This window comes from Littorina saxatilis, linkage group LG2, assembly GCF_037325665.1.
Source record: "Littorina saxatilis isolate snail1 linkage group LG2, US_GU_Lsax_2.0, whole genome shotgun sequence".
Classification (NCBI taxonomy): Eukaryota; Metazoa; Mollusca; class Gastropoda; order Littorinimorpha; family Littorinidae; genus Littorina; species Littorina saxatilis.
This window is the reverse complement of record NC_090246.1, coordinates 82,876,314-82,889,419: the sequence shown is the minus strand read 5'-3', so window position 1 is coordinate 82,889,419 and position 13,106 is coordinate 82,876,314. Positions and strand designations below refer to the sequence as shown.

Sequence of the window (13,106 nt, the reverse complement as noted above, 5' to 3'; positions counted from 1 at the left end):
ATGCCAATAATGTGATCTCGCGCAAACGAATGTCGCGCTACCCTCCCTCCACCCCTTCCACCACCAAAACTAACAGGGGACAAGGGAGTAAAAGTTTCGTACACCAGATGGGAAGTTAAATTGCTCGTGTTAGGGTGGAGTAATTTATTCGTTATTTATTCGTCTGGGAAGTAACATTTTTGTACGAAACGTTTACTCGGAACTCGCCTGTCGTGGGAGTAATTTTCTCGTGTTATGGGGGAGTTCTTTTTTCGTAAAGGGAGTAAGATTTTCGTACGAAATTTTTACTCCGGAGTAAAAATCTCGTGGGAGTAATTTTCTCGTGTTGCACCGGTAGGGATCGCGATTTCGTGCATTTACTGAACGGAGTAGCAGAAGCTTCACTTAACATTTGCTGTATTTGAAATTTCGTCAGTTTCCATAATTAGTTAATTATTGATAATTAAATTCTGTCTTCATGTTTTACTGTTTTGTGTGGTTCACATCTGATGCGCTTTTTTTTAATGGTCGCAATTTATATCTTTGCAGCACTGAGTGGAGTAGACCGTATGAGTTTCAGCAGAAGCAGGATAAGATCATGTTTCAGTGAAATACTGTCAAGTGTATTCTCTCATTTTGTTTCGTTGTGTCTTTGTTTACAATGAAATACGATTTTTGTTGAAACTATGATATTTGTGCAGACATAAGAGACTGAAAGTACATTATGCTTCGTTCCGAAAATATTCCGAGCCTAGCTTTTTCTTGTTTCAAAGCAAGGGACGCAACTGTTCCCCCCTCGACATTCACAAAATCCGCCTCTTTCGCGTTTGATTACTCATGCAAGTCCTTTGACCAAAAGGAACCAGGTAAGGGACTTTGCGGCTTCTGTTTGCCGTCACGAACGTGCGATCGCTCACTAAGGAGGCGTGAAGGAGGCAGGAAGACATTGATGTGCATTGTTCGTTAGTCATGGCCTCAGAACAACAAGAATTCGACACACTGACTTGAAAATATTGTGCACGTGACCCAAGAGAGTGTGTTGCAGCTGGATTAGCCGTACGAGACTTGAGTGTTGCTGTCTGCTGTCGGACAAGGAACGTCGATGCGTTTTGTGTGCTTTTAAGTTTCGCAATCGATTGTTCTGATGACATTTTAAACAAATTGCTTTCGACCTGGACGACTGCATTTATCGCTGTGCAGGTTTGATTCTTTTTGGATAATTTTGCTTCTAACACTGCGTTGTCTTGACATCGATTTTATTTTTAGACCTGTGCATTGCAAACTGTAGGTTGTGTCTCGGATCGAAACGATAGCTTTCGAATCAGAAATAATAGCGTTAGATTGTTTCGTAACTCATTCTGTGCGTGTGGTGTAGACTATAACCTTTACCCTATGAATTATGGAAATAAATTTGTGAATGACCAGATTGTGTTGAAAACTCTTAGTCTTACTCAGTAACTCTTACTCGCACTGTCAGTGTCAGTCCTAGTATTGAATCAGAGACTGGGGAAATTCACATTACTAATGCAACAAGCAGACACGGAAGCATTTTAAAAACAGGATGCAGGCAGCTGAATATTTATAAATGAACGTCATCATCTAACACTTGAGCATTCAGTGCTGAATGTGGACAAAAAATACACTTTTAGTATTGCACAAGTAAAGCACACGTGCGCGTGCCAGACTGAATAAGCTGATTCATTCCACTGTGATTGCTCTGGGTGTTCGATCAAAAAAACGAAAAGAAGACGTCCCAAAAAGTGGTCTCCTCCTGGTATCGGTAAGCAGTCAGACAGAGAAAGCTGTCAGTGTCACAAGATTAAGAATAAAAGAAAGCACTAATTTTAATTTCATAGGAGAAACTTCAAACTGTCACTGTCGAATCCAATCAAAACTGGTAGGACTAGAAATGAATTGTAAACAGTTTCTTATTCAACATTTTATTTTTTAGCAAATTTTACATAATTTTATAATTATAATATTAAGAACAATTAAAATATTGATTTTATGAGTTAATATTGTGTAACTTTCTAATTGAAATTATGAATTATATAATTATAAAGCTTCAATTCACTTACCTTTTTCTAAGTCACAAAGTAATCAATTCTTGAGTATTACTGTTTCAGTTTCAATACTTTCGCAAACAAAAATGTACTGCACTTGGTGACTCATAGTACTCATACTATAGACTAATAGTAATAGAGTCATACTTAGTACCTGTAACTTATTTTTCTGATGTTTGCATGCGTTTTATCTTCCTTGATTCAGACAGTGATACTTACGAAATGTATTCATGTATCAGAAATGTATCCAGAATGGCTAATGTTTCGTAATTTAACTTAGATTCTGGTGAACAGGTTAAGAATAGAATTAAAATCCTCATTGATTGTAATGTTTCCTGTACAATTACAACATCTAATCTCATAATGTTGACTAACTGAACTTAGATGTGTTTTTAGTGAAAAGCCTTTTGGTCGGCTTACGACCTTCAAACTGAGATTAGTTATAGCCAATTTAGTTTTCCGGTCGGTCACTGATCCTGGATCAGTGCCCAGCTTATACTGTTTATTATAGCATCATGATAATCATTAAGCTTGGATTATTTTATGGGAATAGATTTGTTTACACTTTATTAGTGAATATCACTGTACTCTGAGGGTTGAAATTGAATAGTATGAGAAATACATGTAGTATGCCATAGTTTTTCACTTTTTGTGTTTGGGTTAACGCCAAAGGTAAAGGTCCTCAGATTGCTTTCATAGTATGCCATACGATTCTGCGTTACATATAGGGGGACTGCCTTCACTTTGCAAAAGGAAGTGTTTTTAAAGCTTAATTAGATGACGTAGAAATAGAAAAGGCAGAGTAAGAGCACTCTTTGGATTACTTCATGAAAGTCAAAGAAAGACTGAGGCAATTGAGAAGGAGACTGTACATAGAGAGTTATTGAAATCTACAAATGACGTGCAGAATGACAGTCTCCACAGCCCGTACTGCGACCCAAGTGTTACTGACTGCCTTGTTAAGGGGCAGGCAAGTGGGCTGTGATCGATTTGCACAATAAGATCGCAAGTGTAAGATAAGATAGGTAGACATAAATCAACTCAAAGGGTGGGATGAAGATGGTAGTTGTAGATAATGTGAAACAATGGGATTGTGAAGCAATCTTCAGAGCACACTCAAGCTTCCAGTCAAGTATAATTTCTGTCTGTCGTGTATGCCGGCTTTGTTTAGACCCGTTAGAGGCAGTGTTGCGATTTTTCTTGCTGGGATGAATGAGTCATTCGGCTCTTTGCGGGGAAAAAACGAAGGAAAAGGTTATATTTCATGATATTGCTTTTGTTCCGTTTTAAACATAACATTAACAATTCTTTTATTTTGATAAATTTAAGTTGAAGTAAAACATTATTTCTATTAGTTAAAATCGTTCACTTCGAATCATGTCATATTTATAACTTTCAAATCGTTGCCCTGGTAAAATCTTTCTCAATCCTGTTACTGTTAGTGTTAGGTAAAAGAATTTGTTTACCTGTCTTCAAGAAGTGTGATGAAAAAAATATGCAAAGTTTGAGTGCAAAATGCAAAGCAATGTTCATGCTATTTCCCGAAAATGTCAGTTAGTAGTTACACTTAGTTTTTTTACTGAAATCTTCAAATTGCACTTGCAGCAGATCTATGCTTTCACTGTATTGTATGGTAACTGTGAGTTGTAGGCAGGAATTTGAACTGTTAGAGTTGATCAATCAATAGGATTGCATGAATAATGGAACAGATCTGGCTCAGTGAGAATAACCAATGAATAAACCTTTACTTACATTGTAATTGGGAAATTTATCAATGTCAAACTGAGTGCTAAAAGAGCCGAACAGACAAGGTGCACTGGCATTTAAGTTTTAACGGTAATTGTCTTTTTGCACAGTCTCTCTTTCATCTGAAAAGTACTTTGTCTTTTGGTTGGGAAGTCTTATACATGTATACGAGTATGCAGTTAGTGCACTCACCCCCCCAAGTAGTCAGGCCAGTTGGTTTTTTCTATGACTCCCATTTCCAACTCTCCAGGGAAGAATGATTTTATCCCATGTGCAATTATGGTACCCTGGAACCCCTTTTTTAAGACCCCCAATTTAAGACTTCCTCCCTTTTAAGTCCTTGTTTTCTCAGATATTCTGTTCATAACCTCTGCGAATTTACCCCCATTTTAAGACTCTTCCTTTTTAAGACCCAATTTTCTGAGATTTTTTGAGGTCTTAAAAGGGGGGGTCCACTGTATCTATAGATCTGGATTGGTTATTTGCTGCACATAGAAGTTTACAGGGGAAGGACTGAATTGGAAATTGATCTGTTGATGCTTTGGTTGAAGATGTGCTTTTTACATTTAGTCAGGTTTTGACTAAATGTTTTAACGTAGAGGGGGGAATCGAGACGAGGGTGTGGTGTATGTGTGTGTGTAGAGCGATTCAGAGAAAACTACTGGACCGATCTTCATGAAACTTGACATGAGAGATCCTGAGTATGGTATCTCCAGACGTTTTTTTCATTTTTTTGATAAATGTCTTTGATGACGTCATATCCGGCTTTTCGTGAAAGTTGAGGCGGCACTGTCACGCTCTCATTTTTCAACCAAATTGGTTGAAATTTTGGTCAAGTAATCTTCGACGAAGCCCGGACTTTGGTATTGCATTTCAGCTTGAAGGCTTAAAAATTAATTAATGAGTTTGCTCATTAGAGTTGTCATTAAAATCGATTTTTCGCAAACAGATTTAAAATTGCATCGTATTCTTTGTCACATTCTGAATCTAAAAATATATACATGTGTCATGTTTACTCTTAAAATGTGATCACAATTAATGAAAATAGATTAATTAATCTTACAATTAAAATTTAAGAAATCGATCCAAAAATGATTTCATCTTATTCTTTATCATTTCCTGATTCCAAAAACATCTATATGATAGGTTGGATTCAAAACAAGCTCAGAAAGTTAACAAGAATACAGAAAAGCGCGCTTTCCTGCTTAGCACAATACGCTACCGCGCTAATCTGGCGTGTCAATATCACTACGTTTTGCACGTGGGATGTGAGCGATTTCCTTCACGCGGGGATTGATGAAGCTGTACTGTCTTGGTGAAAAAATACAGTGCGTTCAGTTTCATCCCGTGAGTTCGACAGCTTCACTAAATGTAGTAATTTCGCCTTACGCGACTTGTTTGTTTACTTTGATAACCATGGGTTGTCCTCATTTTCTGATTTTGCAGAAGTTGGTGTGACTGTGGAAAGAGTTTTGCTGCCACAGTTTGAAAGTCAGCTTGTCTGACTACTTATCGGAGGAGAGCGGCCAGCTTTCCTCCTTTCTCCGCGTGACCAGAGTGACCAGCTCCATGCTTAGCGGTCACTTATCCAATCAACAGGTGAGAACTGTTTTTTTTCTCATTTAGTCAAGTTTTGAATAAATGTTTTAACATAGACAAGGAAACGAGATGAGGGTGTTGGTGTAATGTGTGTATGTGTATAGCGATTCAGAGAAAACTACTGGACCGATCTTCATGAAACTTTACATAAGGTTCCTGCAAATGATATCCCCAGATATTTTTTTGGTGGTAAATCACTAAATGTCCTGATTTCAAAAACATATATCGATAAGATATGTTATGTTTGGATTTGAAAGAATACTCAGAAAGTTAAAAAGAATAGTGAACAGCGCGGTTTCCTGTGAAGCTCTCCACGCTACTGCGCTATTCTGGCTTGTCACGTCAAGCGATCAGCAGCTGGTGAAGTGCATTCCGTTTCTTTCTGTGAGTTTGACTTTGACAGATTGACTAAATGTATTAATTTTGCCTCACGTGACTTGTTATACTGCTCCTTAAAATTGGCTATGGTTGGGGAGGGAGGTGGGTTGGGAAGGGAGGTGGGTTAGGAATACATAGTGTTTTGGTGGAAATTATAATAACTTGTGTGTAGTTGGACTTTGACTGCTGTCTGCATTTTCTTGTTGTACCAGTGCAGTGACTTTTGATGCAGCAGCATCATTGGCTTTACAGATAATGAAATGTTCGAATTTGCTTTCCATCATCTATTGTATTTTGAGGAAACTAACTTACTGATAAAACCTGTATGCAGGCAAAAATTAAACAATTTGTTTCAGAATAAAAAAGATGAGATAATTTAAAATAAAAGAATGGAAGCACATTGACGGATTGAGCCTTTTGCAGGCCAAAGGAAAATTGTGCTGTTAAAAATCAACTGTAAATCTGACAGTGGTACATGTAATGGTATATGAAGGGTAAGAAAGACTGGTGAGGATTAACTTGGATTGTGCTGACTTTGCCATCTGTCAGCTTTGTGTTGACTAACTGCAGGAAATAATTGATCATGTGCTCGCATGATGAGGAAGTGGGGTTGTTTCTTGTTGTCTGTGGTATTTGTTTTAATGTGAAATGAATGTGGTTTTGTAAAGTGAATGTTGTTAGTACTACTAGTACTGAGTATTAGTAGCATAATGGCGGATAAGTTTTTATGTATCGATTGAACAGTGATCGATTGAACAGTGGATTTCCCTTCTTTGAGCCATGTGACGTCAGAGGCCGACAAAACTTCATATTTAGGCGGCCAGCCGAGACTACAAAATAGTGCATGTTTGTGTGTGTTCAAATTCAATCATAAAAACTAAAAGGAATTCTAACCAGAATCGATCGATAGATAAATATTATTTGTATTTTTGACCAAAATATGGCATTTTACACAGATCTTGAAAGACATTGTTCACCTCGACCGCTAGCGCGGTCTCGGGGAACAATGACTGTCTCGATCCGTGTAAAATGTCATATTTAAATTTTGGTCAAAAATACAAATAATGTATAGTATTGTAGTTTTTACAATGCTCTCTGAGTGTGAGTCATTGTTCTTTCGTTGTTTCTATCCTGACACTAGTGCCATTGTGATAGGTACAGCAGGAAGAGTAATTGCGGACTTTTTGCATGTCAACCTTTTAGATTGTAATCTGTTAGTTTGCAGTTGACCTTCAGGTCAAGGGATTTGTGTTTGATATCTTGCCTGTCTTTGTCTTGAGGCTACACTACATGTCACAACTCACATAGACGTCATGTGACGTAGGTTCAATGGCGTGCAGAGATACTTTGTGTTACTTGTTAGCTCAAATCTGCAAAATTTATGGACAACCTAGGGGACTGGACTATGGCAGGTCCCATAAATCTTGTTTCTTTTTGATCAGCATTTTTCACCCAACCCCAGTTTACAATTTTTGTCAATAAGTTAGCCGTAGTGCACATTGAAGTATTAACCATGCAGGTGTTATCTGTTTTATTCATCGTCAGGGACAGTATTAACCATGCAGGTGCTATCTGTTTTATTCATCGTCAGTGACTGAGATGCATTTTGTGTAACAAACAGCTAAGGCATGACAGAAATTATTGCAGGCAAAACTGTTCTTCTTAAAACTATAAAGAAAATGGTGTTTATTTTCACTTTTAGTGAAAGATACTTGGTGATGGTCAGTCCTGATTCCAGTTGAAATGCAAACATTTGATACATTTGACGTGGAGATGGGCTATGTTATATGCATTACATGAATTCAAATTCGGCATGTTGTGAATTTCGCTGAATATAAACTTTTGCTGTGGACTCTGTTGAAATTCTTCACAGAATATGAGAAAGTAAACATGCTCAGGATCAACTAAACAGATTCTGAAATTGAGTAATACTCACTAATAATAGTAATACCATTAGATTATAGTATTCTTATCCTGTCTGCTTTATCAATTGTAAGTGTACGGTGGGTGACCTAGAAACATGTCTAGTTTGTTTGCAGTTGTATTTCAAGGTTTCAGGGGCAACCATAAATCCCAGCCCTCTGTTTGTCCTAGGCTGTTTTGTTTGATGAGACTTTGATTTCAGATAAGAGGTTTCAAGTTCAACTTTCTAGTTTTCATTGTAGATTTAAGTTCATGCGTTGTAGACCTTTGATCAGTTTTCTTGGTGTCTTGCGAAATGTGCGTTGATGTATTGTACTGTTGAGAAAACCTAAGAGTACAAGAACAAGACAAGGTATGTTTTATTAAGGGTTTTCCTATCAGCAATCTGTGCCAAATGATCTTGAATCTGAAGGCCCTGGCAGTTGTCTTCATATTTGTTCTACTGGTATTTGTGTTAATTTACAGTTCCTTTGATGTCATCATAATGGGTGAAAAACTGCTGTATACTATAAATCGTTATCATCATTTACTGAATGATTTAGAATGACTACTTAGGCTATAGTGTTTGTAGAGCTCCATGGTATTTAAACAACAATGCACTTATGTAGCCAGTAGACATGAATGTATAGGAGCGTTGGGAACAGCAGTGGAAGCAACAAATGCCACTTAGACATTGATTCCAAAGGACGAAATTGATCCGCTCTGCTGTTTTGTCTCCGCAGGTAATTTGCAAGGCTTTTAAACGTACATGTTTCTTGTCAACAGTTAGTGTCTATATTTGGCACAGAACGCCTGGATGATTTCGATCAGCCGTGCTGTGCCTCTGAAAGCCACATCAAGTAATTAAACAATTAATAGACTTGTGGGGTGGAAATTAAGAACAGGAGGAGTACTGGACAGATATATAATTAAGTGACATAACTTGCTTCTCTTTCGATTGTGTTTGCTTTGTGCTTCTGGATCATTTCTTCGATGTGTCTTTTGAGGTATATTGTTTGTCAAGTATCTAAAATAATCCAGATCGATTATTTGTGGTAGGGTGAAAAAGGTAAGAAAATGATATCATAGCATTGAATGATTTTCTTCACAGAAAGAGTGATATTGATTTTTGGGGCACTTCTCTGCTGAAACCAGTTTGGATTAAATCCCTGGATTTTCACTCAGTTCCAATGTATCATTTGTTGAAACGCGAACTTGTCACAAACAGAATGTTCAGTATCAAAAGAATTGAGTGGTAGTTTTGCTGAAAATACAGAATTAAGTTTATTAACAGCTGTGTATGTGAATTTGAAGTATTTGGGAACACCTGCAGGTTTTATTTGGTGCCGTCTCTAAAGTCGCTGGAGTAGGCAAAAGCTGAGACATTCTTAATGTATAAAACATATTTTTGTATTCATATTTTATTTTTATTTTTTAGTAGCATCGCTATTTATGTGGGCCATTTTTTGAATGAATTCAAAAACTTTATTTTTTTAAAAGCAGTCGAAAAAAAGTCAGAAGCACACAGCCAACAATAAAAAAAAAATATAAAAAGGATGTTATTGTTAGTCATGTCAACGCCCTTCGTCCGTCCGGTTCGTGAGACCTCTGTTATCAACCACTGTGATTTTCTCATGGTGTTGTTTTGACAGTCTTCATTCCACAGTGTCGCGACGACTGTCAACACCCAAATGATCCTCCGGTACGGAATTAGCAATGCACTTTGCAACGTGCATTTCTACAGATCTGCATACACAAAAATGTCATTGTCTGTCATAGGGAGAAACTACTAGCAAAGAAGAAAAAAAGGTCCTCAATAAACATTTTTTTCTTTTTTTTTGGACTGGTATGTTGTGAATTTCCTTATTTACTTAAAAATCAATTTTGTTTTACGTCGTCGTAGTAAACCCGTGCATTAGAGGCATCTTACACACTCAAACTTCAAGGTTATAAATATAAGGGATTTGAAAATCGAGTCGGTTTGTTCCCTGGTCGTAAGCTGTTAGCCAAGACTAACTATTGAAGTTATCTGTTGTCTACCTTTCACGTCAGAAAATCCGTGGCTCTTGAAAATTAAACAAGTCGCGTAAGGCGAAATTACAACATTTAGTCAAGCTGTCGAACTAACAGAATGAAACTGAACTCACTGCATTTTTACAGCAAGAGCGTATACTCGTTGCATCGTCAGTCCACCCCTCGTGGCAAAGGCAGTGAAATTGACAAGAAGAGCGGGGTAGTAGTTGCGCTGAGAAGAATAGCACGCTTTTCTTTATCTCTATTCTTTTTAACTTTCTGAGCGTGTTTTTAATCCAAACATATCACATCTATATGTTTTTGGAATCAGGAACCCACAAGGAATAAGATGAAATTGTTTTTAAATCGATTTCGGAAATTTTATTTTAATAATAATTTTTATATTTTTAATTTTCAGAGCTTGTTTTTAATCCGAATATAACATATTTATATGGTTTTGGAATCAGAAAATGATGAAGAATAAGATGAACGTAAATTTGGATCGTTCTAAAAAACAAATTATTTTTTTTACAATTTTCAGATTTTTAATGACCAAAGTCATTAATTAATTTTTAAGCCACCAAGCTGAAATACAATACCGAAGTCCGGCCTTCGTCGAAGATTGCTTGGCCAAAATTTCAATCAATTTGATTGAAAAATGAGGGTGTGACAGTGCCGCCTCAACTTTTACAAAAAGCCGGATATGACGTCATCAAAGGTATTTATCGAAAAAAACACCGTCCGGGGATATTCCCAGGAACTCTCATGTCAAATTTCATAAAGATCGGTCCAGTAGTTTGGTCTGAATCGCTCTACACACACACACGCACAGACAGACACACACACACACATACACCACGATCCTCGTCTCGATTCCCCCTCTACGTTAAAACATTTAGTCAAAACTTGACTAGATGTAAAAAAAGAAAAGAGGTACAGTATATGGACAGTCGGGGTTGCAACGGACCATTCTGAGGTCATTCGCAGGTCACCATGTCAGCAGCACTAAAAATGCAATGGGTCTAGTTTTTAGATTTCACCGAAGCGGCAGGCAGCTGGCAAAATTTAGTCAGTGGTGCGTTCATGCTGTACTGGAGCAAATGTAAACCAGGCCAAGTGGTTTGCTCAGCCTCATTAATTAATTCAAGAATCATGAATGGAGTGATCAATGGTAAAGGTTAGGGGAAAAAACTACGATTTAAAAAAAAAGTTTTGCATGGGGAATTTCCCAATACAACACGGGCTTCAAAACATGCAAGCCTTTCTCTCAAATGGAAAAAGTTTCGAGTGGAAAATCGGAAAGTGCAAAAAAGACTGACTGTCGTTTGCTTATTTTTAAGTTGGTTTTGGTGAACTTCATACTTCCCAGTTCACGCTGTCCTGGTTGACATGTGTCAGACATTTGCAAGGCAAACAGAACTCAAGTTGCATTCAAGAATTTGTTTGTCATTTTCATCAGTCAACTTCCACGACTTGCATCTGAGTGTTGTGCTACATCCTATAAGCATTTAAAAAAAAAAGTATTGTTGTTGTAATCAGTAATAGTACTGCTGTCGTAAAGTTTTGTCTTCAAATCCGAACTACAATGGCCATGTAAAGTACTCTAGCTGTAAGCATCCAGTTTAGTTTGAAATTAGAAGTAGAACGGGTGGGCGTTGATGAGCTGATAACTTGTGGGTTGATTGTGTTGGCCTCGCTTTCTGTGTATCTGCCCAACAAAACCAGCTTTAACTCTGAGTGATGACAGCTTTTTATCTCAGTGTCAACTCCTAAAGTGTGGTCATATCAGCCAAAGTTAGCATTTGACCCTTCGATCGTTTGTTGAAAGATTGTGCATCCTCGGCCTGGTAAGGACAGGGAAATGTACAGTGTTGCGTGAGGTCAAAGCATCCCGCTGCTGTGTTTATAGTGTGCTTTATCTGTGTGTACACAAGTGAAGAATAATAAAACCAGTTTCAACCGGAGCAGGATTTGTAAAAAAATAAAAAAAAAATGCCATCATTGTGTGTTGCAGATACAGAGTATTGGTTTACACAGTATGTTGAGAGGAACCGAACTGTTTTGGGACAAGACGTAAACTGTGACTTTTGTTAACAATGGCGATGACATCCAAACAGTTTGCTGACATCAATCCTTAACATCCCACAGGACTGTTCACAGTGAGTATATATCAGTGTGTTGGTGCACGTGTGTACGTTCGTATGTGTGTCCGTCCGTTCGTCTGGTGTGCCCGTCCGTTCGTATGGTGTGTCTACCCGTTTGTGTGTGTGTGTGTCAGTATTTGTCCGACCGTTTGTCTCTGTGGGTGTGTGTTTGTTAAGGAGAGTGTTACACTTCCAGTGTGTGTTTGTTAAAGAGTGTTACAGTGTGTATGCGTGCGCGTGCGCAAGCGATACTATGTGTTTGCGTCTGTCTTTTCCGGTGTATTGCTTTGTTTGTATCATGTGTGTAGACGGTTGTTAGGGAGGGAGGGAGGGAGGGAGGGAGGGAGAGAGAGAGAGAGAGAGAGAGAGAGAGAGAGAGAGAGAGAGAGAGAGAGGGAGAGAGAGAGAGAGAGAGAGAGAGAGAGAGAGAGATTAGAATGCGGTATCTTTTTCAAGATTGTTAAAAGATTTTAACTCAACTTTGTCATCCGCTCGTGCGAGAATTTTTATCGCCGAAGATGTATTAATATTGATTTTGCACACAAGAAGACACGGGCTTTCTGTAATCCTTAAATTTTTGTAAGAAGTTCCGGCATAACCATCTCATTCTCACCCTCCCCGCCCCCAAGTAGTTACAGGTGCGCACGTGGTGTGAACTAGTGTACGTGAGACCTTGTTTCTCAGCCAGACATATTGAGAAGGATTAGTTGGAACCCAAGAGTTATCTGAGTGATTGACGTCACCTGGGTACACAAATAGTTCGCTGAAATCAGACGGCTTTGCTTCCCTCCTTGCATCGTCAGATTATGTTGGTGAAAGTGTTAAAACTGCCTGTCTCAGCAAGCCTTGTTTGATTTTTGACTCACATGCGAAGCAAAAGTGAGTCTCTGTACTCACCCGAGTCGTCCGGACGTCCGTCCGTCCGGACGTCCGGAAAACTTTAACGTTGGATATTTCTTGGACACTATTAAGTCTATCAACACCTGATGGTGTATGGTTACAAGATCTCAAAAAACATGTGCGGCAACTTGACCTCACTTCAAGTTCAAGGTCACAGGGGCCGTAATTGTTGTCTAAAAACTACCATTTTTTCACATTTTCGCATTTTTTTCTGAAGTTATCGAGAATGGCAACCTTAGCTATGTATGCTATACAGGGCAATGTAAGCCCTATCTTTGGACACCAGTTTGGTTGACCTTGCTTCAAGGTCAAGGTCGCAAGGGTCCTTTAAAGTTGGATTGTATACATATTTTGAAGTGACCTTGACCCTGAACTATGGAAG

At 38.2% G+C, this 13,106-nt stretch overlaps 1 long non-coding RNA gene across 1 annotated transcript; it reads left to right on the top strand.

Moving 5' to 3' along the window:
- Positions 1-765: 765 nt before the first annotated feature.
- On the top strand, positions 766-12,131 carry LOC138956760 (uncharacterized). The gene is made up of 3 exons (XR_011452788.1): positions 766-1,179; positions 5,235-5,387; positions 11,695-12,131. It is a non-coding gene; the product is annotated as an uncharacterized lncRNA (long non-coding RNA).
- The last annotated feature ends 975 nt before the right edge of the window (positions 12,132-13,106 follow it).